This window comes from Meriones unguiculatus, chromosome 17 (genome assembly GCF_030254825.1).
Source record: "Meriones unguiculatus strain TT.TT164.6M chromosome 17, Bangor_MerUng_6.1, whole genome shotgun sequence".
In the NCBI taxonomy this organism is placed as follows: domain Eukaryota; kingdom Metazoa; phylum Chordata; class Mammalia; order Rodentia; family Muridae; genus Meriones; species Meriones unguiculatus.
Genome location: NC_083364.1, coordinates 24,253,354 through 24,280,271, shown reverse-complemented (window position 1 = coordinate 24,280,271; position 26,918 = coordinate 24,253,354). Strand labels below are relative to the sequence as shown.

General features: G+C 39.9%; 1 non-coding gene and 1 gene segment (V, D, J or C); both read left to right on the top strand.

The window, feature by feature from the left end:
- LOC110540899 (immunoglobulin lambda-1 light chain-like) overlaps positions 1-26,918 on the top strand; it is a 592,635-nt gene that overhangs the window by 45,154 nt on the left and 520,563 nt on the right.
- LOC132648882 (U6 spliceosomal RNA) lies at positions 836-942 on the top strand. The gene has a single exon (XR_009587267.1). It is a non-coding gene; the product is annotated as a U6 spliceosomal RNA (small nuclear RNA).

Genomic DNA, 26,918 nt, shown 5'->3' with positions numbered 1-26,918 from the left:
GGATCCAACAGTCTGTGTGTGTGTGTGTGTGTGTAAAAACACAAATAATACATAATAAAACAAATGTAGAAAAAATTATTATTTCAAAAATACTTTTTCTTTTCAGCTCTAGGTCTTGAACACGAGTCCCCACACATGCTCATCATGTTTTCTCTTACTGGTCGACACTTACAGGCTAATAATTATTTATTTCTTCTTTTCCTTTGTCATGCCATAAAGAATAGAATGTGACCAAACAGAATAACACAGGCTCCCAGGCTGTTAAACCACATGCAATAATAATTTCAGAAAAAAAAAATTCTGGCATCACATAGCATTAATCAGTAATTTCAACATAGGCCGTAACTAGGGATTTCCTTTGTGACAAAAAACATTTACATGGGTAACTATTGTCTAATAAGATCCCACTGACTTTAAAATCTGAAAATAAATATTCCCAATGCAAGAATATCTCATATTTACTAAGAAGGGCAACAAGTAGTGGAGAAAACTATTGAACAAAGAGCAGATTATTTCAGGTCTGACAATGGAACTCTAGAGAATCAGTTGCCACATTCCTCAAATGCCAAAACATCATTTTTATCATACACTGGAAATGTTATGGTATTGGTGAGTAGTGTGCAGTCCACACATAAAAAAGCTGAGTGGGATCACCATCTTTAGTAATGAGATAAAGATGATTTTTAACTCAAAAAGCACAGAATCCTATTGATAAACAATGGCAGCTATTTTTGAACCAGACTAAAATCACCACCAAAAAAAAAAATGGCATAGAATTCATGAAAATGCTAGTAATTTAAACGATAGAATTTTAAAGTTTAAAAAATAAAGTTAAGTGCTTGCATAAGCAGCTCATTTGGTAAAATTGGAAAGATACATAGAAGATTAGCAAGGCCCCTGCACAAGAATGACATGCAAATTTGGGAAACATTCTATATTTTTGAGAGCAATAAGACAACTAAAGAGATCAAGGGGATTCAGTTCATAAAGAAGAAGTGAAAGTATCACTATTTCCAGATGATATGATAGTATACATAAATGACCCAAAACATTCTACCGGAGAACTCCTACAGCTGATAAATACCTTCAGTCAAATGGCTGGATAAAAAAATCAACTCAAAAAAATGAATAGCCCTCCTGTATACAAAAGACAAAGGGGCTGAGAAAGAAATTAGGGAAATACCATCCTTCACAATAGTGACAAAGAACATAAAGTACCTTGGTGTAACTCTAGCCAAGCAAGTCAAAGACTTGTAAAAAAAAAAAAAAACTTTGTCTCTAAGGAAAGAAAGAGAAGAAGATATCAGAAGATGGAAAGATCTCCCATGCTCATTGCTTGGAAGGGTTAACATAGTAAAAATTTGATGGGAATTGCATTGAATCTGCAGATTGCTTTTTGTAAGGTGGCCATCAAATTACCAACACAATTACAGACTTTGAAAGAGAATTTCTCAACAATAACAAGAAATGACAAGGGGGAGCCAAGATGGCGGTGCCAGAAGAACACCGCGTCTGAGAAGCAGGACAGCACTCTCCGTGCAGAGACCGGGAGACTGAACTCGGGGCCCTGAAACTACATCGATTGTGTTTCCCAGGTGAGGGGAGGCTCCCATGGCGTGAGAATCGGTCAGGTCCACTCACGGCTACCCAGCCAGAACTCGGAAGAAATCCTGGGTAACGCAGGCTTTGGGTCTCTGGGCTGGAGCCACAAGTGGGTGTGTCCCAATCACTTTCCCAGGCTGATCCGTGGGCACAAGGGTACCTGAGACTGGGAGTCCCAGTCGCAGGGGGACCCCACAAGGAAGCAAGGTTGCGGGTCTGATCGCGGGTCACCCAGTCTTTCCCTGAAAGGTCTCGGCCTCCATCACAGCCGAGCTCCTGCCACACACAGAGAGCTTTGCAATCAGCTCAGCATTACTGACAAGCTGCGCGCCCCAGTACAACAGGGACTGGGAACCCCTGTCTGGAGAGGACCCCACAGAGAAGGAAGAAACCATGCTGCTGGGGTCACCTAGGGAAAGTCTAGCAGACTGCAGATCGCAAACAGGTAAGTACGGCCAGCCATCACAGATCTGGGCCCAAGCAGGGAGCACAGAGTGATTGGAAACTCAGCTCCCATAGACTAGCAGGTGGGCGCACGCTCCGCCAGCCCAGAGGCCCCCTTTATACCAACTACTCCTTACAGACAGAACTGAGTGCCCCAAGACACCAGAGCAGTACTCACCCACCACAGATTACCTCTTGGGTTCTGGGGCACAGAGCCCCAACCTCAGACCTACAAAAGACTGGGAACCCTGAGATCAACCCCCAGATACTGCTCCAAGGGGCAACCAGTTATCCCTAACAAAACCGACCAAACCACAGGACACAGAGGTTACAGCAGCTGATCACTAAATTTACAGCAAGAAACCCATAAGGAGGGCAGCTGTCTCCAGGACTTCTCCCGGTGAGAGGAGAGCCCTCTTGACTAATCAGGACCACAGTTACCACCCAGGTCTCTATGCCTGAGGTGAGCTGTAGCAACTCCTGAAAAACACCAGACATCCAGGGACTATACCCAAAAAGCTGGGAAGGCTTCCTTCAGGAAAAAACATCTTCCTGCCAAAGGGATTCTCTCCACTACAACAGTCCAGGAACAACCAGAAACTAAATTCAAACAACTAAGATAGCCCAATGGGTAGAGGACAGCATAAAAGTTTAACCAACAAAAGCCAGAGCATTATGGCATCTCCAGAACCCAGTTATCCAGGAGCAAATAGCCCTAGACACCCCAGCATAAATGAAATTCAAGGAGACGACCTAACATCTATGCTCAAGAAGATGATAACAGAGGAAACAAATAAAATACGAAAAGAAATAGAAGAAGCTGCAGCCAAAAAGTATGTGGCCTTTAGAGAGGAAATGCTTAAATCACTGAATGAAATAAAAGAAACACTGGATTGTTCAAAAAAACAGCTGAAGGAATTGACAGAAAAACATGAAAATACAGTCAGACAGGGGAAGGAAACCAACAAAATAGCTCAAGACCTGAAGATAGAATTAGAAAAATTAAAAAAAAACACAAATGGAAGAAATTGTGGAGAGAAAGAACTTAGGGAAGAAAACAGGAACTACAGAGGTTAGCATAACCAATAGGCTACAAGAAATGGAAGAAAAAATCTCAGGTGTGGAAGATACAATGGAAGAAATAGATGTATCTGTCAAAGAAAACATTAAATCTAAAAAATTCCTGACACAGACCGTCCAAGAAATTCAAGACAACATAAAAAGAAAAAAACAAAGAATAATAGGAATAGAGGAAAAAGAAGATTCCCTGCACCAAGGCCCAGAAAATATTTTCAACAAAATCATTGAAGAAAATTTCTCCAACTTAAAGGAGAGACCAATAAGAATACAAGAGGCCTATAGAACACCCAATATATTAGACCAGAAAAGAAAATCCTCCCGCCACATAATAATCAAAATAGTAAGTATACAGAACAAAGAAAAAATACTAAAAGCTGCAAGGGGAAAAAGCCAAGTAACATGTAATGGAAAACCCATTAGAATCACACTTGACATTTCAACAGAGATTATGAAAGCCAGAAGGGCCTGGACAGATATCATGCAGACCGTAAGAGAACACAGATGTCAGCCCAGGCTACTATACCCTGCAAAACTCTCAGTCCTCATAGACAGAGAAAACAAGATATTCAATGACAAAAAAAAGTTTCAACAATACCTACAAACAAATCCAGCATTACAGAAGACACTGGAAGGGAAAATACAACCCAAGAAAGCTAGCTACATTCAAGAAAACACAGGAAATAAATAACCCCACTACAGTAAAACAAAAAGCAACCAAGCACACAACCATATGACCACAGCCAACATCAAATTCAAAGGATCTAACAGCCACTGGTCATTACTCTCTCTCAATATCAATGGACTTAATTCTCCAATAAAAAGACACAGACTAACAGAATGGATGTGTAAACAAAACCCAGCAATCTGTTGTATACAAGAAACACACCTAAGTCACAAAGATAGACATTACCTGAGGGTAAAGGGATGGAAGATGGCTTTTCAAGCAAATGGACGCAAGAAGCAAACAGGAGTAGCCATTCTAATATCTGATAAAATAGTCTTTCAACCAAAATTAATCAAAAGAGATGGGGAAGGACACTTCATACTCATCAAGGGAAAATTCCACCAAGAAGACATCACAATCCTGAACATCTATGCCCCAAATACAAGGGCACCCACATTTGTGAAAGAAACATTGATAAAACTTAAACCACATATAGATCCACACACACTAATAGTGGGAGACTTCAACACCCCACTCTCAACAAAAGACAGGTCAACTAAACAGAAATTAAACAAAGAAACAATATCTCTAACAGAGGTCATGAATCAAATGGACCTAACAGACATTTGCAGAACCTTACACCCAAACACAAAAGAATTTACCTTCTTCTCAGCACCTCATGGAACCTTCTCCAAAATAGACCACATAGTTGGTCACAAAGCAAGCCTCAACAGATACAAGAAGATTGAAATAATCCCTTGTATCCTGTCTGATCACCATGGAATAAAGCTGGACCTCAGTAACAACAGAAATAGCAAAAAGCCTACACATACATGGAAACTGAACAACTTGCTACTAAAAGACAGCTGGGTCAGGGAAGAAATAAAGAAAGAAATTAAAATCTTCCTAGAACTCAATGAAAATGAAGACACAACATACCCAAACTTGTGGGACACAATGAAAGCAGTGCTAAGAGGAAAGTTCATAGCACTAAGTGCCTTCAAGAAGAAATTTGAGACAGCGCATTCAAGCAACTTAATGGCTCACTTAAAAACCCTAGAAAAAGAAGAAGCAGACACACCAAGAAGGAGCAGATGGCTGGAAATATTCAAACTCAGGGCTGAAATCAATCAATTAGAAACAAATAAAACAATTCAAAGAATCAATGAAACCAAGAGCTGGTTCTTTGAGAAAATCAACAAGATAGACAAACCCTTAGCCAGGCTAACTAAAAGGCAGCGAGACACATCCAAATCAACAAAATCAGAAATGGAAAGGGGACATAACTACAGACACTGAGGAAAACCAAGCAATCATTAGGACTAACTTCAAAAGTCTATACGGAACCAAATTTGAAAATTTAAATGAAATGGACAATTTTCTTGATTGAGTCCACTTACCAAAGCTAAATCAGGACCAGGTAAATCAATTAAATAGTCCTATATCCCCCAAGGAAATAGAAGCAGTCATCGAAAGTCTCCCATCCAAAAAACGCCCAGAACCTGATGGTTTCAGCGCAGAATTCTACCAGACATTCAAAAAAGAGCTAACTCCAGTTCTCTTCAAACTATTCCACAAAATCAAAACAGAAGCAACATTACCAAACTCATTCTATGAAGCCACAGTCACCTTGGTACCTAAACCTCACAAAGACCCAACAAAAAAAGAGAACTTCAGGCCAATCTCCCTTATGAACATTGATGCAAAAATACTCAACAAAATACTCGCAAACTGTATACAAGAACACATCAAAGATATCATCCACCATGACCAAGTAGGCTTCATCCCAGGTATGCAGGGGTGGTTCAATATACGGAAATCCATCAATGTGATCCACCATATTAACAAATTGAAAGAAAAAAAAAACACATGATAATCTCCCGAGATGATGAAAAAGCCTTTGAAAAAATCCAACATCCATTCATGTTTAAAGTATTGGAGAGATCAGGGATACAAGGCACATATCTAAACATAGTAAAGGCAATATACAGCAAACCTATAGCCAACATCAAACTGAACGGAGAGAAACTTAAAGCAATCCCACTGAAATCAGGGACAAGACAAGGCTGCCCGCTCTCTCCATATCTCTTCAACATAGTTCTGGAAGTCCTTGCTAGAGCAATAAGACAGTTGAAGCAGATCAAGGGGATACAAATCGGAAAGGAAGAAGTCAAATTATCACTATTTGCAGATGATATGATAGTATATGTGAGTGACCCCAAAAACTCTACCAGGGAACTCCTACAGCTGATAAACACCTTCAGCAATGTGGCCGGATACAAAATTAAATAAAAAAAATCAGTAGCCCTCCTGTATACAAAAGATAAAAGGGCTGAGAAAGAAATTAGGGAAACAACACTCTTCACAATAGCCACAAATACATAAGGTACCTCAGAGTAACCCTAACCAAGGAAGTCAAAGACTTGTATGAAAAAAATTTAAAATCTCTGAAGAAAGAACTAGAAGAAGATATGAGAAGATGGAAAGATCTCCCATGCTCATGGCTTGGCAGGATTAACATAGTAAAAATGGCCATCTTATCAAAAGCAATCAACAGATTCAATGCAATGCCCATCAAATTACCAACACAACTCCTTACAGACCTGGAAAGAAAAATTCTCAACTTCATATGGAATAACAAGAAACCCAGAATTGCTAAAACAATCCTCTACAATAAAAGATCTTCTGGCAGTATCTCCATCCCTGATCTTAAGTTGTACTATAGAGCAACAGTTTTAAAAACTGCATGGTACTGGCATAGAAACAGAATGGTGGATCAATGGAACCGAACAGAGGACCCAGAAATAAACCCACACACTTATGGACATGTGATATTTGACAAAGATGCCAAAACCATACAATGGAAAAAAGATAGCATCTTCAACAAATGGTGCTGGTCCAACTGGATGTCTACATGTAGAAAAATGAAAATAGATCCATACTTATCACCCTGCACAAAACTGAAGTCCAAGTGGATCAAAGACCTCAACATAAAACCAGACACATTAAATCGGCTAGAAAAAAAAGTGGAGAATACCCTAGAACTCATTGGTACAGGGGAAAATTTCCTGAACAGAACACCAACAGCACAGGCTCTAAGAGCAACAATCAATAAATGGGACCTCATGAAATTGAAAAGCTTCTGTAAAGCAAAGGATACCGTCATCAAAACAAAGTGACTGCCTACAGATTGGGAAAGAATCTTCACCAACCCTTTATCTGACAGAGGACTCATATCCAGTATATATAAAGAACTAAAGAAGCTGAAAAGCAGCAAACCAAGTAATCCACTTAAAAAATGGGGAAGAGAGCTAAACAGAGAATTCTCTGTAGAGGAATACTGAATGGCAGAGAAGCACTTAAAGAAATGCTCAACCTCACTAGCCATTAGGGAAATGCAAATCAAAACAACCCTGAGATTTCACCTAACACCCGTGAGAATGGCCAAGATCAAAAACTCAAGTGACAACACATGCTGGAGAGGTTGTGGAGAAAGGGGAAGCCTTCTCCACTGCTGGTGGGAATGTAAACTTGTACAACCACTCTGGAAATCAATCTGGTGCTTTCTCAGACAACTAGGAATAGTGCTTACCCAAGATCCAGCCATACCAGTCCTAGGCATATATCCAAAAGAGGCTCAAGCACACAAAAAGGAAATTTGCTCAACCATGTTTGTAGCAGCTTTATTTGTAATAGCCAGAAGCTGGAAACAACCCAGATGCCTCTCAACTGAAGAATGGATGCAGAAATTGTGGTACATCTACACAGTGGAATATTACTCAGCAATGAAAAATAAGGAAATCGTGAAATTTGCAGGTAAATGGTGGGACCTGGAAAGGATCATCCTGAGTGAGTTGTCCCAGAAGCAAAAAGACACACATGGTATATACTCAATCATATAGACATACAACATAGGACAAACCCACTAAAACCTGTGCATCTAAAGAAACTAAGCAAAAGAGAGGACCCTAACTAAAATGTCCAATCCCCATCCAGAAAGGCAAAGAGGATGGACATCAGAAGAAGAAGAAAACAGGAAACAACCTAGGAACCTACCACAGAGGGCCTCTGAAACCTCTGCCCTACAGACTATCAAAGCAGATGCTGAGACTGATGGGCAACTGTTGGGCAGAGTGAATGGAATTTTATGTATAAACTGGGAAATAGTAAGAGCTTGAGAGGACAGGGCCTCCACAAAGAGAGTAACAGAACAAGAAAATTTGAACACAGGGAACTTCCCAGAGACTCAAACTCCACCCAAGTTCTATTCATGGAGATAACCCAGAATCCCTGCACAGATGTAGCCCAGGGCAGTTCAGAGTCCAATTGGGTTACATAGTAATGTGAAGAGGGACTGCCTCTGACATAATCTGATTGGCCTGCTCTTTGATCACCCCCCTTGGGGGGGAGCAGCCTTACCAGGCCATAGTAGAGGACAATGCAGCCACTTTTGATGTGAACTGATGGACTAAAATCAGAAAGGAGAGGAGAACCTCCCCTATCAGTGGACTTGGGGAGTGGCATGCATGCAGAGGGAGGAGGGAGGGTGGGCCTGGGAGGGGAGGAGGGAGGGGATTATGGGGGGATGCAGAATGAATAAAGTGTAATTGATGAAAATTTAAAAAAAAAGGGAAAAATAATTTAAGAACCTTAAATGACTTTCAAAAGTGGAGGAAAACAGGGAGTTAGTCAATTTACATAGAGCACGTCTCGCCCCTGGGGGCAGTGGTCTCCTGAACTTACTCAGACCTCGGATACCACCACTGCTAGTTTTAGAACTGACGCAGGATGTTCCAACGAGGGGGTCAAGGATTCCCATAATACTTCCTATAAGCCCACACCTGTTTGTTTATATCCCCCATTTTTATTCATTATGAGCCAGATAGAGCCAAGTAATTGTGGTAATGATACTTACTTTTTTGCCCAATGCTGGAATGCTAGTAAATTTAGGTATGCCCTGGTTACTCGCATGCCTTGCTGGGTGCCTGTGCCCATTGATGCCCCTCACGCTATGACTCTCTTCAGACAGAAAAGGGATCTTGGAATTACAGCTGCCATTGTTACTGCCAACTCATTGGCGGCTGTTGGAGCTATCACTGCGGCATTAGCCAGGAGTCATACTGTGCAGACTGCTCAGACCCTGAATAATCTTTTAGCCAATGTAGCTCATGCCTTAGATGTACAAAAAGAAATTAATGCTCAACTAAAAGGAGGATTGATGGTGTTCAATCAGAGGATTGACCTCGTGCAGGAGCAAATTGATACCCTATGGCAAATCGCTTAACTTGGCTGTCAATGAAAGTATGCTGGACTTTGAGTCACTAGCATACAACATGAGAATTTTTCCTGTGCTGCAAATCTGTCTAAACAATTGTCTAGCTATATTTTAGGTAATTGGACTGGAGAATTCGATACTACAATGCAGCAGCTGAGAGGGGCCATTGTCACGGTAAATTCTACCAGAGTGGACGCAGGACTAGCCACAGGATTATCATCATGGATTGCTGCAGCCATGAATCATCTGAAGGAATGGGCGGGCATGGGAGTGTTAGCAGGCCTTCTGGTATTGGTCTCCTTGGTTTGCCTGTGGTATATATGCAAGATTAGAGTCTCACAACAGCGTAATGCAGCCATGACCATTCAGGCCTTTACAGCCATTGAAGCAGGACAGTCTCCCCAAGCACGGTTGGCTACCATAAAAAGCTAAAATGTTACGCTCAGGATGCGAGGCTAAGCACTGCACTCAGGGTCAGCCGCTTTGGACCCAGAGAAGAGCAAGTCTGATTGCATGCAGGTTGATGCCCCAGGTCCCGCCTCTGAGAAAAAGGTATCAGACAGGTCTGATGCTCTTTGGGTGGATGACACCTAAATGAACATCTGTACAAAGTCCCAATTTATTTCTAATATCAGAGATCAGACCTCTACTCTTGCCTGATGCGTCTAAAACAAAAAGGGGGAACTGCAGAGAGCTGTGTAATGCCGCGCCTTAAAGATGGAGCTGGTTTCCACCTTCCACCTTCCCGATGGTGAGTGTTCTCTGTCACGAACAACTCCACATTTGGCTAAGGCCGAGGATCTGGCTTGCTTCCATGTATGTGGACCTATCTGCATTGCCCACATGGCATGCTGGGGTTGGCTACCCAGAGGCTATTTAAGCTATGGGCTGGGTTTCCCCAGGGTCACATGACTGTTCAAGGTTCTTGAATGAACTGCATTGAAAAAAAAAAAAGAAGAATTGATAACAATAATAAGAAACCCAGAATCACTGTAACAATTCTCTACAATAAAGGATCTGGAGGTATCTTCATCCCTATCCAACCTGTAATATAGAGCAACAGCAATAAAAACTGCATGGTACTGGTGTAGAAACAGAATCAATGGATCAATGGAATTGAATAGAAGTCACTGAAATAAACCCACACACTTATGTACAACTGAGTTTTGACAAAGATACCAAAACAATACAATGGAAAAAAGATAGCATCTTCAACAAATGGTGCTGTTCTAACTGGATATCTACATGTAGATAAATACAAACAGAACCATACTTATGACCCTGAAAAACTAAAATCCAAGAGGATTAAAGACCTCAATATAAAAACGGACACACTTCTTTTTTTAGAAGAAAAAGTGGGGAGGAGTCTTGAACTCATTGGCACAGGAGACAACTTCCTGAACAGAACACAAACATCACAGGCTTTAAAAACAACAATTAATAAATGGGACCTCATGAAACTGAAAAGCTTCTGTAAAGCAAAGGACACTGTTGCCAGAACAAAATGATAGCTACAGACTAGCAAAGGATCTTAACCACCCTATATCTGACAGAGGGCTAATATCTAGAATATATAAAGAACTTAAGCAGTTAAACAACAACAAATCAAGTAATCTAATTAAAAAGTGGTGTACAGAGCTAAACAGAGAATTCTCTGTAGAGGAACATCGAATGGCGAGAAAGACTTAAAGAAATGTTCAACATCGTTAGTCATCAGGGACATACTAATATAAATGACGTTGAGATTTCACCTTACACCCATTGGATTGGCTAAGATCAAAAACTCAAGTGACAACACATGCTCAGTAGGATGTGGAAAAAGAGTAACTCCACTTCATTGCTGGTGGGAATGTAAACTTGTACAACTACTTTGGAAATCAATCTGGAGCTTTCTCAGACAATTAGAAATAATTCTACCTCAAGACCAAGGTATACCACTCCTAGGCATATATCCAAAAGACGCTCAAGTACACTACAAGGACATTTGCTCAACCATGTTTGTAGCAGCTTTAATTGTAAAAGCAAGAACCTGGAACCAACCCAGCTATCTGTCAGTGGAGGAATGGATACAGAAATCGTGATACATTTCCACAATGGAATACTACTGAGCAGTTAAAAACAAGTAAATCATGAAATTTGCATGCAAATGCTGGGATCCAGAAAAGATCATTCTGAGTGAGGTATCCCCAAAACAGAAAGACACACGTGTTATATACTCAATTATAAGTGGATATGAGACATATAATATAGGATAATCATACTAAAATCTGTAAACCTAAAGAAGGTAATCAAGAGGGAGGACCCACATAAAATGCTCAATCTTCACTTAGAAAGGAAAATGAGATGGACCTCAGAACAGGGAGAAAACAGGGAACAGGGCAGTAGCCTCTGAAAGACTCTACCCAGCAGGGTATCAAAACATATGCTGAGATGCATAGCCAATCTTTTTGCTGAGTGCAAGAAATCTTATGAAAGTACTGGATATAGAAAGACCTGGAGGGATAAGGAGCTCCACAAGGCGAGCAACAGAACCAAAAAATCTGGGCACAGGTTTTTTTTTTTTTTTTTCCTGAGACTGAAACTCCAAACAAGGACCATGCATGGAGATAACTTAGAATCCCTGCACAGAAGTAACCCATAGCAGCTCAGTGTACATGAGGGTTCCCCAATAATAGGAGCAGGGACCATCTCTGACATGAACTCATGGGCTGGCTCTTTGATTACCTCCACCTGAGGGAGGAGCAGCCTTACCAGTTCACAGAGGAAGACAAAGAAACCAATCTTGATGAGCCCTGATAGATGAAGATCAGATGGAAGGAAGGAGGACCTAACCTATCATTGAATTGGGGGAGGGTCATAGGAGAAGAAGAGGGAGGGAAGGTGGGATTGGCAGGGTACAGCTGGGATACAAAGTGAATAAACTGTAATTGATAAAAATAAAATGAAGTTAATGGCAATTTTAGAGAGGAACTGAGGAATCTATAATTGGGGAATTGAAATTCATTACAGAAATAGTTGAAAATATCTATGGTCCAGCAGGGGGCAATGTTTATTTTTCAGAAATTGACCCAAAGCTGACTCCTGACTCATGTTTAACTCCTGGACCAAGCTTACTGGCCAGAATTAGAGTTCCTACCTCAGCAGTATTTCCTCAAAGCTGCCCCAGCCTCCCTGGCAGTAGAGTTGTCCCCTGGGCTGAAGAGAGGCAATGTGCCACTGGTAAAGGTAACAGTAGAAGACTCATACTGCAACAATTCCCATTTTCCCAATACCCTGAGAACACAGGGTCCAGCAGCTTCTGTGGATGCTGGGGATTTCTGGACATTTTACACCATGACCTGTGTACCTGCCCCATTTCCTATTTGTCCTCTTTCTACCTAACTCTTTCAGGTTTCATAGACATTAAAGAGGCCTGTGTTTGGAATGGTCCCTCTCATGTCTTGATGTTTTTCTAACAGGTTATTTCATTTCAGGGTCTACCCCCGCACCCTTTGAGGTGGTGATGCTTGGAATGACTCTCTCCAGTAGTTGCTGATTATCCCTTTCCAACTTGGATCCAAAGTAGCCTGACCAAACCTATAAGCCTGGAATCACACAACAATTTATATGTGCTCTCACTGTCCTCTCACTTTTCTCCTTAAATATAATGTTTCCCTAGAGTTCTGGGGCTACAAGACTGAGGACAATGTTGAAGGCTACTGCATTCTTTTTTTTTTAATTATTTTTTTATTTTTAAATATTAGGTACAGTTTATTAACTTTGTATCCCACTCCTTCATTCCCTCTCAATCTCACCCTCCCTTCCTCATCTCCTTCTTGACCCTTTCCAAATCCACTGATAGGGGAGTACCTCCTTCCCTTTCTTCTGATGCTGGTTTATCAAGTATCTTCAGGCTCAGCGCCATGAGCTACAGATGGAGATGCAAGACCTAAACACACATTGGCCTGAGCCTCTTGTAAGCACTGTCCTGTGATAGTGGGATCCCAGGACCAGGCACTGTTGTCATTCTAATGTTGACTCCCCAGAGATAAGAGGTGAAAGGAAGCCTCTGCCTCCATTTGTGTCCTAGTTAGATTCACAAGGCTTAAGATGTTTGTCAGCTATTTTGATAGTAAGAAACAAAGCTCAAATATATTATTTTGCTCTTAGATATATTTGTTTGTAAGAGTAGAGTCAACAGGTCTCCCAAAACAAAGTATAGGGAAACTTGGAGTTAGCTCAAGATACCTCAAATCAGGACCTCAGCTCAATGGAGATTTAGTTGCCCTAGAGGAACAAAGGGCAGGAATAAGGAACAAAGACAGAAGTTAAAGGAAGAGGGAGGAGGGAAAGGAAACAAGGGAGAGGGGAAGATTTAAGCCAGCCTCTGAATAGACAAAAGACATATGTGTTCCATGAGTAAATGGCAGTTTATAAAGGGAAAAGGGAAAACTTTGTGTTAAGATGAGGTGTTTATTTCTGCAGTGATATCAATAGTGGTGTTTAGAGTAGAGGTAACCATGTGCCTTCAGTCTACAGAGCTAGGATGAGATACCATAATCAAGGCAGGGTAGAAGAGATTAGGAACGGGAAGGGGCAGACTTTAAACTTAAGTATATTTACATTCTTTCTGGTACAAGATAAAAACAAGTCAGTGGAGACTTTGATTAGTTAGGAATGAATTGCGATCAGATCAAGATATAATTGTCGAATTAAGTTTTTTTAATAGATTGCATATATAGATGTTTGGTCATACTCTAGATCAACTCTTAAAGAGTAGAATTTTATATCCAATTTACATGCTTCAGATATCACCTTTATTTGTTACATAAATTTGTTACATTTGTGCAAATGTCCACTTGTACACTGAGAGCTTTAAGGAACAAAAAAGGACAGTGGGAGTTGCCATTTTTAGCAGCAATAAAACATCACTAACTCCTGTTTACATACCGAATTCAAGTCACTACCAGAGGTGAGTGCACTACAAAATCACCAGATACAAAATTGCTAGTTTATTTTTAAATTAATAATTAACCTAAAATTACCCATGCCCCCCAACCTATTACACCCCTTTTTATAAACGGAAAATAGTTCTGCTTTTATACATAAGCTAGCAGGCATGTTTCAATATGAAAGTGCTAATTCATTTACAGATATTAAAATCAGTTATGTAGTGCTACAATAAATGTCTAATCCACCTAGGAACTATCTGATGAGTGAAAATGATAAAGACTGAATAAGGCTATCTGATTACCTTATCTTATTTACATATAAAGGATACCCAATGGTAAGGAAGAGACAAAAATCCAACAAATACTCAGAGGTGTAAAATTACATTTAGCTTTGAACTTTGTACTGTAAATGAGACATTTTCTCCCCTCTCTTCCTAAAGGCATGTTTAAAAATAAGCCTTTGTTGGTCTTAAAACATCTGTCAGATGAGTCAGACCTTGGATTATTTTTTATATACATGTATACACAATATTTCAAATCGAAAGCAACATCTCAGTGGAGTCAAAACTACTACATACTGTTGTCTAAAACAAACATTATAATTGTGCAGATGAAATGCATATATTGACATTTAAAAATGGATAATTAAGAAAACCTTTTGGTGTTGTTTTCCTTGTATACCAATATTTAAGCCACTGGTGTTGGCAGTGTTGGAGTCAAAGTATTTCTCTACTTAATGCTAAAATCTTGACAAAATAAAAAAGATGTCTACAAAGATGTGGATGCAAACTATTAATCAAGTGTGTTTTCATTCCCCTATCTCACAGTTTAGACACTAAGTGCATCCCCTAGGTTGCTTAGGAGAATGTCCTTATTATATAAATCAACAAAATAAAAATGGAATAGTTACATATAATGCAACCTGTGTACAGAGGAGAGAATATTAAGATTATTGCTTTCCTTTGTTTTCACACCTAGTCTACTTTTCATATTTTTAGACTGCTCTAATCTTTGAATTGATCCAATTTTTCACATTATTACAGGAAAAAGGTATCTAATAAAAGTTTTATTTAGTTACTCTCATACACTAACTACTGAATGAAGAAAAAGAAAGACAAGGTGTTTAATCTTATTTGGGCATGTTAATTAGATGAGCTAAAGTCATGTAAACCCAGAATTCATAGATATAATCCTGGTGAGAGGAGATACTATACATGCCACTAAAGAATATCAGCTGAGAATACAAATATCTATTTCCTTTGACTGCTCAGGATTCAACAGGCCCAGCAGTTGGGGCGAGTAAGGTACCTAGGGTAGCCTCAGGCAGGAAGTGAGACCCAGACTTTTCATGGTACACACACCTACAGCACTATTTGCTTGACCACTAAAAATTTGCATAAAGGGCCCTATCACTTCTTTGAGAAGTATTGAAGAATAAGAGATACCTGCACCATGTCTGTCTCAGCAGAGTTCAGTGGTGTCTGCACCATGTCCTGGACTCCTTCTTCTTCCTTCATTTTACAGGTCAAAAGAGAATTTCTGCACTCTGATCCCCAGTTCAGGGAAGCCATGTGACAGCCAGATATATTCTCCCTTTCTCTTTAACCCCAGAATATAACAATGTTTTTATTTTCAGAGTCTTTCTCCCAACCTGTGCTGACTCAGTTACCCTCTGCCTCTGCTTCCCTTGGTGCCTCAGCCAAGCTCACCTGCACTTTGAGTAGTGAGCACAGCACCTACACCATTGAATGGTACCAGCAAGGGCCAGACAAGGCTCCTAAGTATTTGATGGATGTTAAGAAAGATGGAAGCCACAAAAAGGGGGATGGGATCCCTGATCACTTTTCTGGATCCAGCTCTGGGGCTGACCACTACTTAAGCATCTCCAACATCCAGCCAGAGGATGAGGCTGCCTACATCTGTGGTTCAAGTTATATCATTAACGGACAATAGGATTAAATACAGTGAGCCAAATAAATGAGGAAGCAGGACAAGAACTGTTTGTGCTGTCTTACTATCAATGCTGGGCTACGGTTGTGAAAGGAACCATGTGAAGTTCTTAGCTATCAGAATCGTTGAAGGTTTTCTGTTTATTGCTCAAGGGTATATATCAGAAGACTAGCAGTTTCTGCTGAACTCCTAAGGATACAGAGGGAAAAGGCAGAGATTTTTTTTAATTTTTTATTTTTTTTACTATTATTATAATTAATTACACTTTATTCATTTTGTATCCCCACATAAGCCCCTCCCTCCTCCCCTCCCAACCCCACCCTTTCTCCCCTTTCTGCATGCATGCCCCTCCCCAAGTCCACTGATAGGGGAGGTTTTCCTCTCCTTCTTTCTGATCTTAGACTATCAGTTCTCATCAGAAGTGGCTGCATTGTCATCTTCTGTGGCCTGCTAAGGCTGCTCCCCCATCAGCGGGAGGTGATCAAAGAGCAGGCCAATCAGATTATTTCAGAGACAGTCCCTCTCCCCGTTACTATGTAACCCACTTGGACACTGAACTGCCATGGGCTACATCTGTGCAGGGGTTCTAGGTTATCTCTATGAATAGTCCTTGGTTGGAGTATGAGTCTCTGGGAAGTTCCCTGTGTTCAAATTTTCTTGTTCTGTTGCTCTCCTTGTGGAGTTCCTGTCCTCTCCAGCTCTTACTATTTCCCACTTCTTACATAAAATTCCATTCACTCTGCCCGACAGTTGGCCATCAGGCTCAGCATCTGCTTTGATAGTCTGCAAGGCAGGGATTTTATAGAGAGTGCTGCTCTGTAACATGGAGGAATACTTCTCATGGAAATGCTTATGCCCATTAGAGGGAAGTGATGGGCTGCTCTTGAGAAGACAAAGCTGCTGCAAGATCAAGTCATCACTACTTCAGAAATCACTACTTCCTTTCCCACACTTGCACAGGTAGTGATGCCAGGGAACACTACTATCCAAGAGCTATGTTGGGAACCTTCTAACTCCTAGGTCCCATTGGCCACAAGAGAAGTAAACTCAGAGTTCTGCGTTACACCTTGTCCTTCATCTCAATTGAGTCATTGTTCAGGAAAATATTTCTAATAACAATATAATTTCATAACTTCTTGAACAATACCTACATAGCAAAGAAAAATCACTGAGAATGTATTTTCAGTTTTAATAACCTAGTCTCAGAAAATGCAATTGAATATCTTCTCCACTGCTTCATTCTTCCACCATATATATAAAGTGTGTGTGTTTGTGTGTGTCTGTGTGTGTGTGTGTTTGTGTGTGTATGTGCAATCAAATGAGTCTGAATATCTGAGGAGGCCAAAATAGGACTTCCAATCCCCGAGAGGAGCTTCTGATCTTTCTGAAATAGGTGCTGAAAACCAAACTCACATACTCTGCAGGAACAGCAAGAAATCTTATCTGCTGAGATAAACTCTTAACTACAATCTTCTAATAAATTCTTACCTAGAAATGGCAACAATTATAACCACAGGACATTTCAAGTAAAAGTAGATAGTTCTTCTCAAACCAGGCACTGATTCTCTCTGCAAATGTAACCTACATTACCCACTGCTTTAGTTGACATTGACAGAATTATACTAAGGGACAATTTATGTTCCACTCAGGCTCCAGACAGTGGCCATGTGAGTCTCAAATGGTCTCACTTTTGTCATTTAGGACCCTAGAAGTCACATATCAGGTAAAAAGACATGGTTGCATCAATTTCTCATGGCCAAGCTTCCCACTCCTCTCCTGTTTTCCCTTCATTTTCAGGTTTTCTGTCCTGTTTTTTGATGAAGCCCACACCTTCTCACAAGCAGTCTTTCCATTTGTCAATCAGACAAAGTCTGAAATAAAAGGTGCTTGAACATCACCAAAAGAGGGGTATTTGCATACAGCCAGCATGCACCTGGAATCCCAGAAACAAATAAGAAGGGGTGCTGAGGTATATCTTGTGCACTGGACCCAGGAAGCCAAATCTGAGTATGTTCACCATGACTCTGGCTCCACTACTCCTTGTCCTCCTTTATTACTTACAGGGTGAGTTTACTGAAGGTGTTCTGGGAGAGTAACTGCCTATTGCTTGGGATGATTGGCTCATGGGCTTGTCTGTGAATGGGGTTGCCTTGTTCTTACTGACTTTTATTATTTTCTTCCTACAGGGTCATGGGGCCAGTTTAGTCTGACTCAGCCAAACTCTGTGTCACGGTCTCTAGGAACTACAGTCAGCCTCTCTTGCAAGCTCAGCAATGGTGACATTAGTAAAAGCTATGTGCACTGGTACCAGCAGCACTTGGGAAGGTCTCCCACTCTAGTGATATATGAAGATGATAAGAGACCATCTGGGATTCCTGATCGGTTCTCAGGCTCTACTGACAGCTCCTCCAACTCAGCCTCTCTGAGAATCAGTAACCTGCAGACTGAGGATGAGGCTCACTACTTCTGTCAGTCCTATGATAGTAGCAATATTCACAGTGATACAAAAAATGGAGGAAGTGAGACAAAAACTCACCAAAGCACCAACTGTGAAATCTGTTGTTAAAAGGACTCTTGACATTCCATGTCTCCTTTAAAAGTACTGCTTTTGGTGTTGTTAGGACATATTTCCTCTAGATTCCAGTTCAAGATTCTACTCCCTACATAGTTCCCATAACTGACTTCTTTACACATTTGTGTTCAATCCATGGAATGAAAATGGTTGAAAACAAGAATTTTATAGGGCATTACCACTGATATTTTTTGTCAGAAAGTTCCTTACATGTATTTAGAATCATCTCTGACCAAGAGTCCAAGAACACATCAAAGATATCCTCCACCATGACCAAATAGGCTTCATCCCTGGAATGCAAGGGTGGTTTAACATATGGAAATCCATCAATGTAATCCACAACATAAACAAACTGAATGAGAAAAACCACATGATCATCTCCTTAGATGCCAAAAAAAGCATTTGACAAAGTCCAACACCTATTCATGTTTAAAGTCTTGGAGAAATCAGGGTTACAAGGCACATATCTAAACATAGTAAAGACAATATACAGCAAGGCTATAGCCAACATCAAACTCAATGGAGAGAAACTTAAATCAATCCCACTGAAATCAGGGACAAGACAAGGCTGCCCACTCTCTCCATACCTCTTCAACATAGTACTTGAAGTCCTAGCCAGAGAAAGAAGACAACTAAAGGAGATCAAGGGGATACAAACAGGAATTTTAGAAGGCATTACCACTGATATTTTTTGTGAGAAGGTTCCTTACATGTGTGAGATATTTAGCATCATCTCTGACCAAGAATCATTTGCATATTGTCATTTTTCCCTCCATTATGACATTACTAACTCTATACAACCAAATTTATCTGTAATATGGAGAAGCCTCTGTTTCAAGAAGTTGTAAGCTATTCAGAAGTCCCTGACTTTGACTCTTATTTATGTCACTAAGGCATAAAGATGAGAATTTATGTCCACATAGTGATATATATATATATATATACATATATATATGACTGTTTTGATGAGAGCATCATGTTCTCATGAGTACAAAGCCTGAGTTGACAACTCTATTTTGAAGACCCAACCATGTTTTATAATGAAATGTTAGTGTCATATCTAGATATATATAAATGCTAAAATCTACATTCAGTTCAAGTACAAATGTAATAGAACTTTCTCATCCCATGAACTATCCTTTATCGGTAAATCTCCTAAGAGCATGGTACTGGAATATTTAAGATAAAGAAAGAATGACCAGTGAAAGAGTCAAAGAAAACAACAAATCCAGCTATATTAAGATTTTTATCTATAAAATGTCTAAGTTCACATCAGAAAGAAAAGTAGTGATCATACTCAAGTACTTCACATTGAAGAAATAATTAAATGACAGTGAGAAAGAAAACATACTTCAGAACCCAAACTGAGTATACTTTTACTCAGCCTATAGTTTATTTTACTAACAAAACAAAAACAACTGCCTAGGACAGATCGACTACTCACTCATTCATTCCCCCCCCCTTTTTTTAGGTTTCTCACAATTTTTCATTTATGGAATATTAAACATTTATATAATATATATTTATATTTTTCTATTTTCTGACATCTCTTCCATATCTCTCTATAGAGCATAAGTTTGTCATAAAACGAGCAAAGAAAATACTACCTAAATTGAAGCAATAATGTAAAGAGAGGAATTAAGTTAGGTAATACATGTCTTCTGCTATAATCATTACAATGAAGAATAAAGAAAATGATCAACTTAGGAAGAGCATGGAGGTTAAACAGGAAGACATGGATAACTGCTTTCTGTGAGAATAGAACAAAGGATGTAGCTAAAAGACTCCATGGTCTGGTTGGGATATGAATGAGCTCTCACAGGGCATCATGCATAGACAGTAGAACCCTAGTGTGAATAGTACTTAAGATCTATTTTGACAACACATGCTGGAGAGGTTGTGGAGAAAAAGGAACCCTCATCCACTGCCTGTGGGAATGTAAAATTGTACAACCGCTCTGGAAATCAATCTCACACTTTCTCAGACCACTAGGAATAGCACTTCCTCAAGATCCAGCTATACCACTCCTGGGCATCTATCCGAAAGAGGCTTAAGTACACAATAAGGACATTTGCTCAACCATGTTTGTAGTGGCTTTATTTGTAATAGCCAGAAGTTGGAAACAACCCAGATGCCCCTCAACTGAGGAATGGATACAGAAATCGTGGTACATCTACACAATGGAATATTAGTCAGCAATGAAAAAAAAAAAAAGGAAATCATGAAATTTGGAGGTAAATGGTGGGATATGAAAAAGATCATCTGGAGTGAGCTATCCCAGAAGCAGAAAGACACATGGTATATAAATACCCATATAGACATATAATATAGGATAAACCTACTAAAATCTGTACACCTAAAGAAACTAATCAAGAGGGAGGACTCTGGCTAAAATGCTCAATCCCCATCCTGAAAGGCAAAGATGATGGACATCAGAAGAAGAAGAAAGGAAGGAATAAGTCAGGAGCTTGCCACACAGGGCCTCTGAAAGTCTCTGCCCTGCAGGCTATCAAAGCAAATGCTGAGATTTATGGTCAACCGTTGGGCAGAGTGTAGGGAATCTTACGAAAGACGTGGGAAATAGTAGGATCTGGAGAGGACAGAGGCTCCACCAGGAGAGCAAAAGAACAAAAAATCTGAGCAGAGGGGTCTTTTCTGAGACTGATACTCCAACCAAGTACCATGCATGGAGATAACCTAGAACCCCTGCACAGATGTAGCCCATGGCAGATCAGTGTCCAATTGGGTTCCATAGTAATGGGAACAGTGACTTCCTCTGACATGAACTTATTGGCCTGCTCTTTGATCACCTTACCTTGATGGGAGAGCAACCTTACCAAGCCACAGAGGAAGACAATGCAGCCACTCCTGATGAGACCTAATAGACTAGGATCAGAAGGAAGGAAAAGAAGACCTCCCCTATTAGTGGGCTATGGGTGGGGCAAGCATGGAGAAGTAGGAGGAAGGGAGGGATTGGGAAAGGAGAAGGGAGGGTTCTTGAGGGGGATACAAAGTGAATAAAGTGTAATTAATTTTCTTTCTTTCTTTCTTTCTTTATTTATTTATTTATTTTCATCAGTTACATTTTATTAACTCTGTATCCCAGCCGTGTGCAATCCCTCATTCCCTCCCAGGCCCTCCATCCCTCCCTCATCTCCACCGTGCCCCTTTACAAGTCCACTGATGGGGGGGGACCTCCTCCCCATTCATCTGATCCTATTTTATCAGGTATCTTCAGGACTGGCTGCAAAGCCCTCCTCTGTGGCCTAACAGGATTGCTCCTCCCTTCGGGGGTGGGGAGACCAAAGAGCCAGTCATTGAGTTCCTGTTAGAAATAGTCCTTGTTCCCCTCACTTTGGGAAACCAATTGGTTACTGAGCTACCACAGGCTACATCTGAGTGGAGGTTCTAGGTTATATCCATACATGGTCCTTGGTTGAATGTCAGTCTCAGAAAAGACCCTGTGCCCAGATATATTTGGTCCTTGTGGAGCTCCTATTCTTTCCCCATCAGACTAACTTCTTTCTTGTGATTCCCTGTACTCTGCCAAAGGTTTGGTCATGAGTCTTTGCTTTGAAAACACTGCTAGTTAGAGTCTTTCAGATGCACTCAGTAGACTCCTGTCATACGTTCAATGCACATCCCATCTGTCTTTCTAAACGAGGATTGATCATCTTACCCCATGTACGCTCAATTGATTATCTTTTTTGGTGTATAGATTTCATTATGTTTATCATATCTTGTCGGTCCATATAAGTGAGTATATCCCATGTTTGTCTTTCTCCTTCTGGGATATTTCACTCAGAATGATCTTTTCTAGATCCCACCATTTGCCTGCAAATTTCATGATTTCCTCCTTTTTGATTGCTGAGTAGTATTCCATTGTGTAAAAATACCACAATTTATGTACCCATTCCTCCGTTGATGGACTTCTGGGTTGTTTCCAGGTTCTGGCTATTACAAATAAAGCTGCTATAAACATGGTTGAGCAAGTATCCCTTTTGTGTACTTGAACGAAATTTGGGTATATACCTAGCAGTGGTATAGCTGGGTCTTGAGGAAGCACTATTCCTAATTGTCTTAGGAAGCGCCAGATAGCTTTCCAGAGTGGTTGTACCAGTTTACATTCCCACCAGCAGTGGAGGAGGGTTCCCGTTTCTCCACAACCTCTCCAGCATGTGTTGTTGCTTGAGTTTTTCATCTTGGCCATTCTGATGGGTGTAAGGTGATATCTCAGGGTCGGTCGTTTTGATTTGCATTTCCCTGATGGCTAATGAGGATGAGCATTTCTTTAAGTGTTTTTCTACCATTCGATATTCCTCTGTTGAGAATTCTCTGTTTAGCTCTGTTCCCCACTTTTTAATTGGATTACTTGGTTTGCTGCTTTTCAGCTTCTTTAGTTCTTTGTATCTACTGGATATTAGTCCTCTGTCAGATAAAGGGTTAGTGAAGATTCTTTCCCATTCTGCAGGCAGTTGTTTTGTTTTGATGATGGTGTCCTTTGCTTTACAGAAACTTTTCAGTTTCATGAGGTCCCATTTATTGATTGTTGCTCTTAGAGCCTGTGCTGTTGATGTTCTGTTCAGGAAGTTGTCTCCTGTGCCAATGAGTTCTAGGCTGTTCCCCACTTTTTTTTCCAATTGATTTAGGGTATCTGGTTTTATGTTGAGGTCCTTGATCCACTTTGACTTTAGTTTTGTGCAGGGTGATAAATATGGATCTATTTTCATTTTTCTGCATGTAGACATCCAGTTGGTCCAGCACCATTTGTTGAAGATGCTGTCTTTTTTCCATTGAATGGATTTGGCTTCTTTGTCAAATATCGAGTATTCATAGGTGTGTGGGTTTATTTCTGGGTCTTCTATGCAGTTCCATTGATCCTCCTTTCTGTTTCTATGCCAATACCATGCAGTTTTTATTACTGTTGCCCTGTAGTAAAGCTTGAGATCTGGGATGGAGATACCTCCAGATGATCTGTTGTTGTACAGGATCGTTTTAGAGATTCTGGGTTTTTTCTTTCTCCATATGAAGCTGAGAATCTTTCAAGGTCTGTAAAGAATTGAGTTGGTATTTTGATGGGAATTGCATTGAATCTGTAGATTGCTTTGGGCAGTATGGCCATTTTCACAATGTTAATCCTACCAATCCATGAGCACAGGAGATCTTTCCATTTTCTGATATCTTCTTCGATTTCTTTCTTCAGAGACTTGAAGTTTTTCTCAAACAGTTCTTTCACTTGCTTGGTTAGAGTCACCCCAAGGTACTTTATGTTATTAGTAGCTATTGTGAAGGGTGTTGTTTCCCTAATTTCTTTCTCAGCCTTTTTGTCTTTGGTATATAGGAGGGCTTCTGATTTTTTTGTGTTGATTTTGTATCCTGCCACTTTGCTGAAGGTGTTTATCAGCTGAAGGAGTTCTCTGGTTGAATTTTTGGGGTCGCTCATGTATACTATCATATCATCTGCAAATAGTGACACTTTGACCTCTTCCTTTCCGATTTGTATCCACTTGATCTCCTTTAGTTGTCTTATTGCTCTGGCTGGGACTTCAAGTACTATGTTCAAGAGATATGGGGACAATGGGCACCCTTTTCTTGTCCCTGATTTCAGTGGGATTGATTTAAGTTTCTCTCCATTGAGTTTGATGTTGGCTATAGGCTTGCTGTGTATTGCCTTTACTATCTTTAGGTATGTGCCTTGTATCCCTGATCTCTCCAAGGCTTTAAACATGAATGGATGGTGGACTTTGTCAAAGGCTTTTTCGGCATCTAAGGAGATGATCATGTGGTTTTTCTCCTTCAGTTTGTTTATGTAGTGGATTACATTGATGGATTTCCGTATGTTGAACCACCCTTGCATGCCTGGGATGAAGCCTACTTGGTCATGGTAGATGATATCTTTGATGTGTTCTTAGATTCGGTTTGCAAGTATTTTATTGAGTATTTTTGCGTCAATGTTCATAAGAGAGATAGGTCTGAAGTTCTCTTTTTTTATTGGGTCTTTCTGTGGTTTAGGTATCAAGGTGATTGTGGCTTCATAGAATGAGTTTGGTAGTGTTCCTTCTGTTTCTATTTTGTGGAATAGCTTGAGGAGAATTGGAGTTAGCACTTCTTTGAAGGTCTTGTAGAATTCTGCGCTGAAGCCATCTGGTCCAGGGCTTTTTTTGGAGGGGAGACTGTAAATGACTGCTTCAATTTCCTTGGGAGATATAGGGCTATTCAGTCTTTCTACCTGATCTTGACTTAGTTTTGGTAGATGGAATCTGTCAAGAAATTTATCCATTTCATTTAGATTCTTAAATTTTGTGGTATATAGGCTTTTGTAATATGACCTAATAATTGTTTGGATTTCCTCAGTGTCTGTGGTTATGTCCCCATTTTCATTTCTGATTTTGCTGATCTGGATAGTTTCTCTCTGCTTTTTAGTTAGTTTGGTTAAGGGTTTGTCTATCTTGTTGATTTTCTCAAAGAACCAGCTTTTTGTTTCATTGATTCTTTGGATAGTTTATTAGTTTCTAGTTGATTGATTTCAGCCCTTAGTTTGATTATCTCCAGCTGTCTGCTCCTCTTGGGTGTATCTGCTTCTTTTTTTTCTAGGGTTTTCAGTTGGGCCATTAAGTTGTTTGTATGTGATGTTACGAATTTCTTCTTGCAGGCACTTAGTGCTATAAATTTTCCTCTGAGCACTGCTTTCAATGTGTCCCATAAATTTGGGTATGTTGTGCCTTCCTTTTCATTGAATTCTAGGAAGTCTTTAATTTCTTTCTTTATTTCTTCCTTAACCCAGCTGTCATTGAGTAGTAAGTTGTTCAGTTTCCATGTGCGTGTCGGCTTTTTGTTGTTTCTGTTGTTGTTGATGTCTAGCTTTAGTCCATGGTGGTCAGATAGTATACAAGGAATTATTTCAATCCTTTTGTATCTATTGAGGCTTGCTTTGTGACCCACTATATGGTCTATTTTGGAAAAGGTTCCATGCGGTGCTGAAAAGAAGGTGTACTCTTTTGAGTTTGGGTGAAACGATCTGTAGATGTCTATTAGATCCATTTGATTTAGGGATTCTGTGAGTGCTTTTATTTCCATATTTGGTGTCTGTCTAGTTGATCTGTCCCTTGGTGAGAGTGGAGTGTTGAAGTCTCCCACTATTAAGGTATTAGGATCAATGTATGATTTAAGCTTTAATAATGTTTCATTTACGAATGTCGGTGCTCTTGTATTTGGGGCATAGATATTCAAGATTGTGATGTCCTCTTGGTGGATTTTTCCTTTGATGAGAATATAGTAGCCCTCCTTATCTTTTTTGATTAACTTAGGTTGAAAGTCTATTTTATTAGATATTAGGATGGCTACTCCAGCTTGTTTTCTGGAACCATTTGCTTGAAAAACAGTTTTCCAGCCCTTTACTCTGAGGTAGTGTTTGTCTTTGTTGCATAGGTGTGTTTCTTGGATGCAACAGAATGTTGGATCCTGTTTCCTTAACCATTCTGTTAGCCTGTATCTTTTTATTGGTGAGTTGAGTCCATTGATATTGATAGATAATAGTGACCAATGCATGTTAGTTCCTTTTGTAATGGAGTCGATGATCTAACCCTGTTTCATTGCTTGTTTTGTTTTCATTTTTGTTGGGATATTATCTGTATGCCCTGTTTTCTTGGGTGAATTTGTTTTCATTGGATTGGAGTTTTCCTTCTAGCATCTTCTGTAGGGATGGTTTGCTGTGTAGATATTGTGTAAATTTAGTTTTGTCATGGAATATTTTGTTTTCTCCATCTATGTTGATTGAAAGCTTTGCAGGGTATAGTAGTCTGGGTTGACATTTGTGATCTCTTAGAGTCTCCATGATACTTGCCCAGGCCCTTCTGGCTTTCATAGTTTCTGATGAGAAGTCTGGTGTGATTCTGATAGGTCTACCTTCATATGTTACTTGGCCTTTTTCCCTTGCTGCTTTTAATATCTTTTCTTTGTTCTGTAGATTTAGTGTTTTGACTATGATGTGTTGTGATGTGTTTCTTTTCTGGTCTAGTCTATTTGGAGTTCTGTAGGCCTCTTGAATATTTATGGACATCTCTTTCTTTAAGTTGGGAAAATTTTCTTCTATGATTTTCTTGAAAATATTTTCTGGACCTTGGATTCTGGAGTCTTCTTTTTCATGAATTCCTATTATTCTTAGATTTTGTCTTTTCATAGCATCCTTGATTTCTTGGATATTTTGTGATTGGAACTTTTCTGATTTTACTTTTTCTTTGAGAGAAGTATCCATTTCTGCAAGTGTGTCTTCAGCTCCAGAGATTCTCTCTTCCATCTCTTGTATTCTGTTGGTGATGCTTACTTTTGTGGTTCCTGATCTTTTCTCCAAGTTCTCCAGCTCAAGGGTTTTCTCATTTTGTGTTTTCTTTATTGATTCTA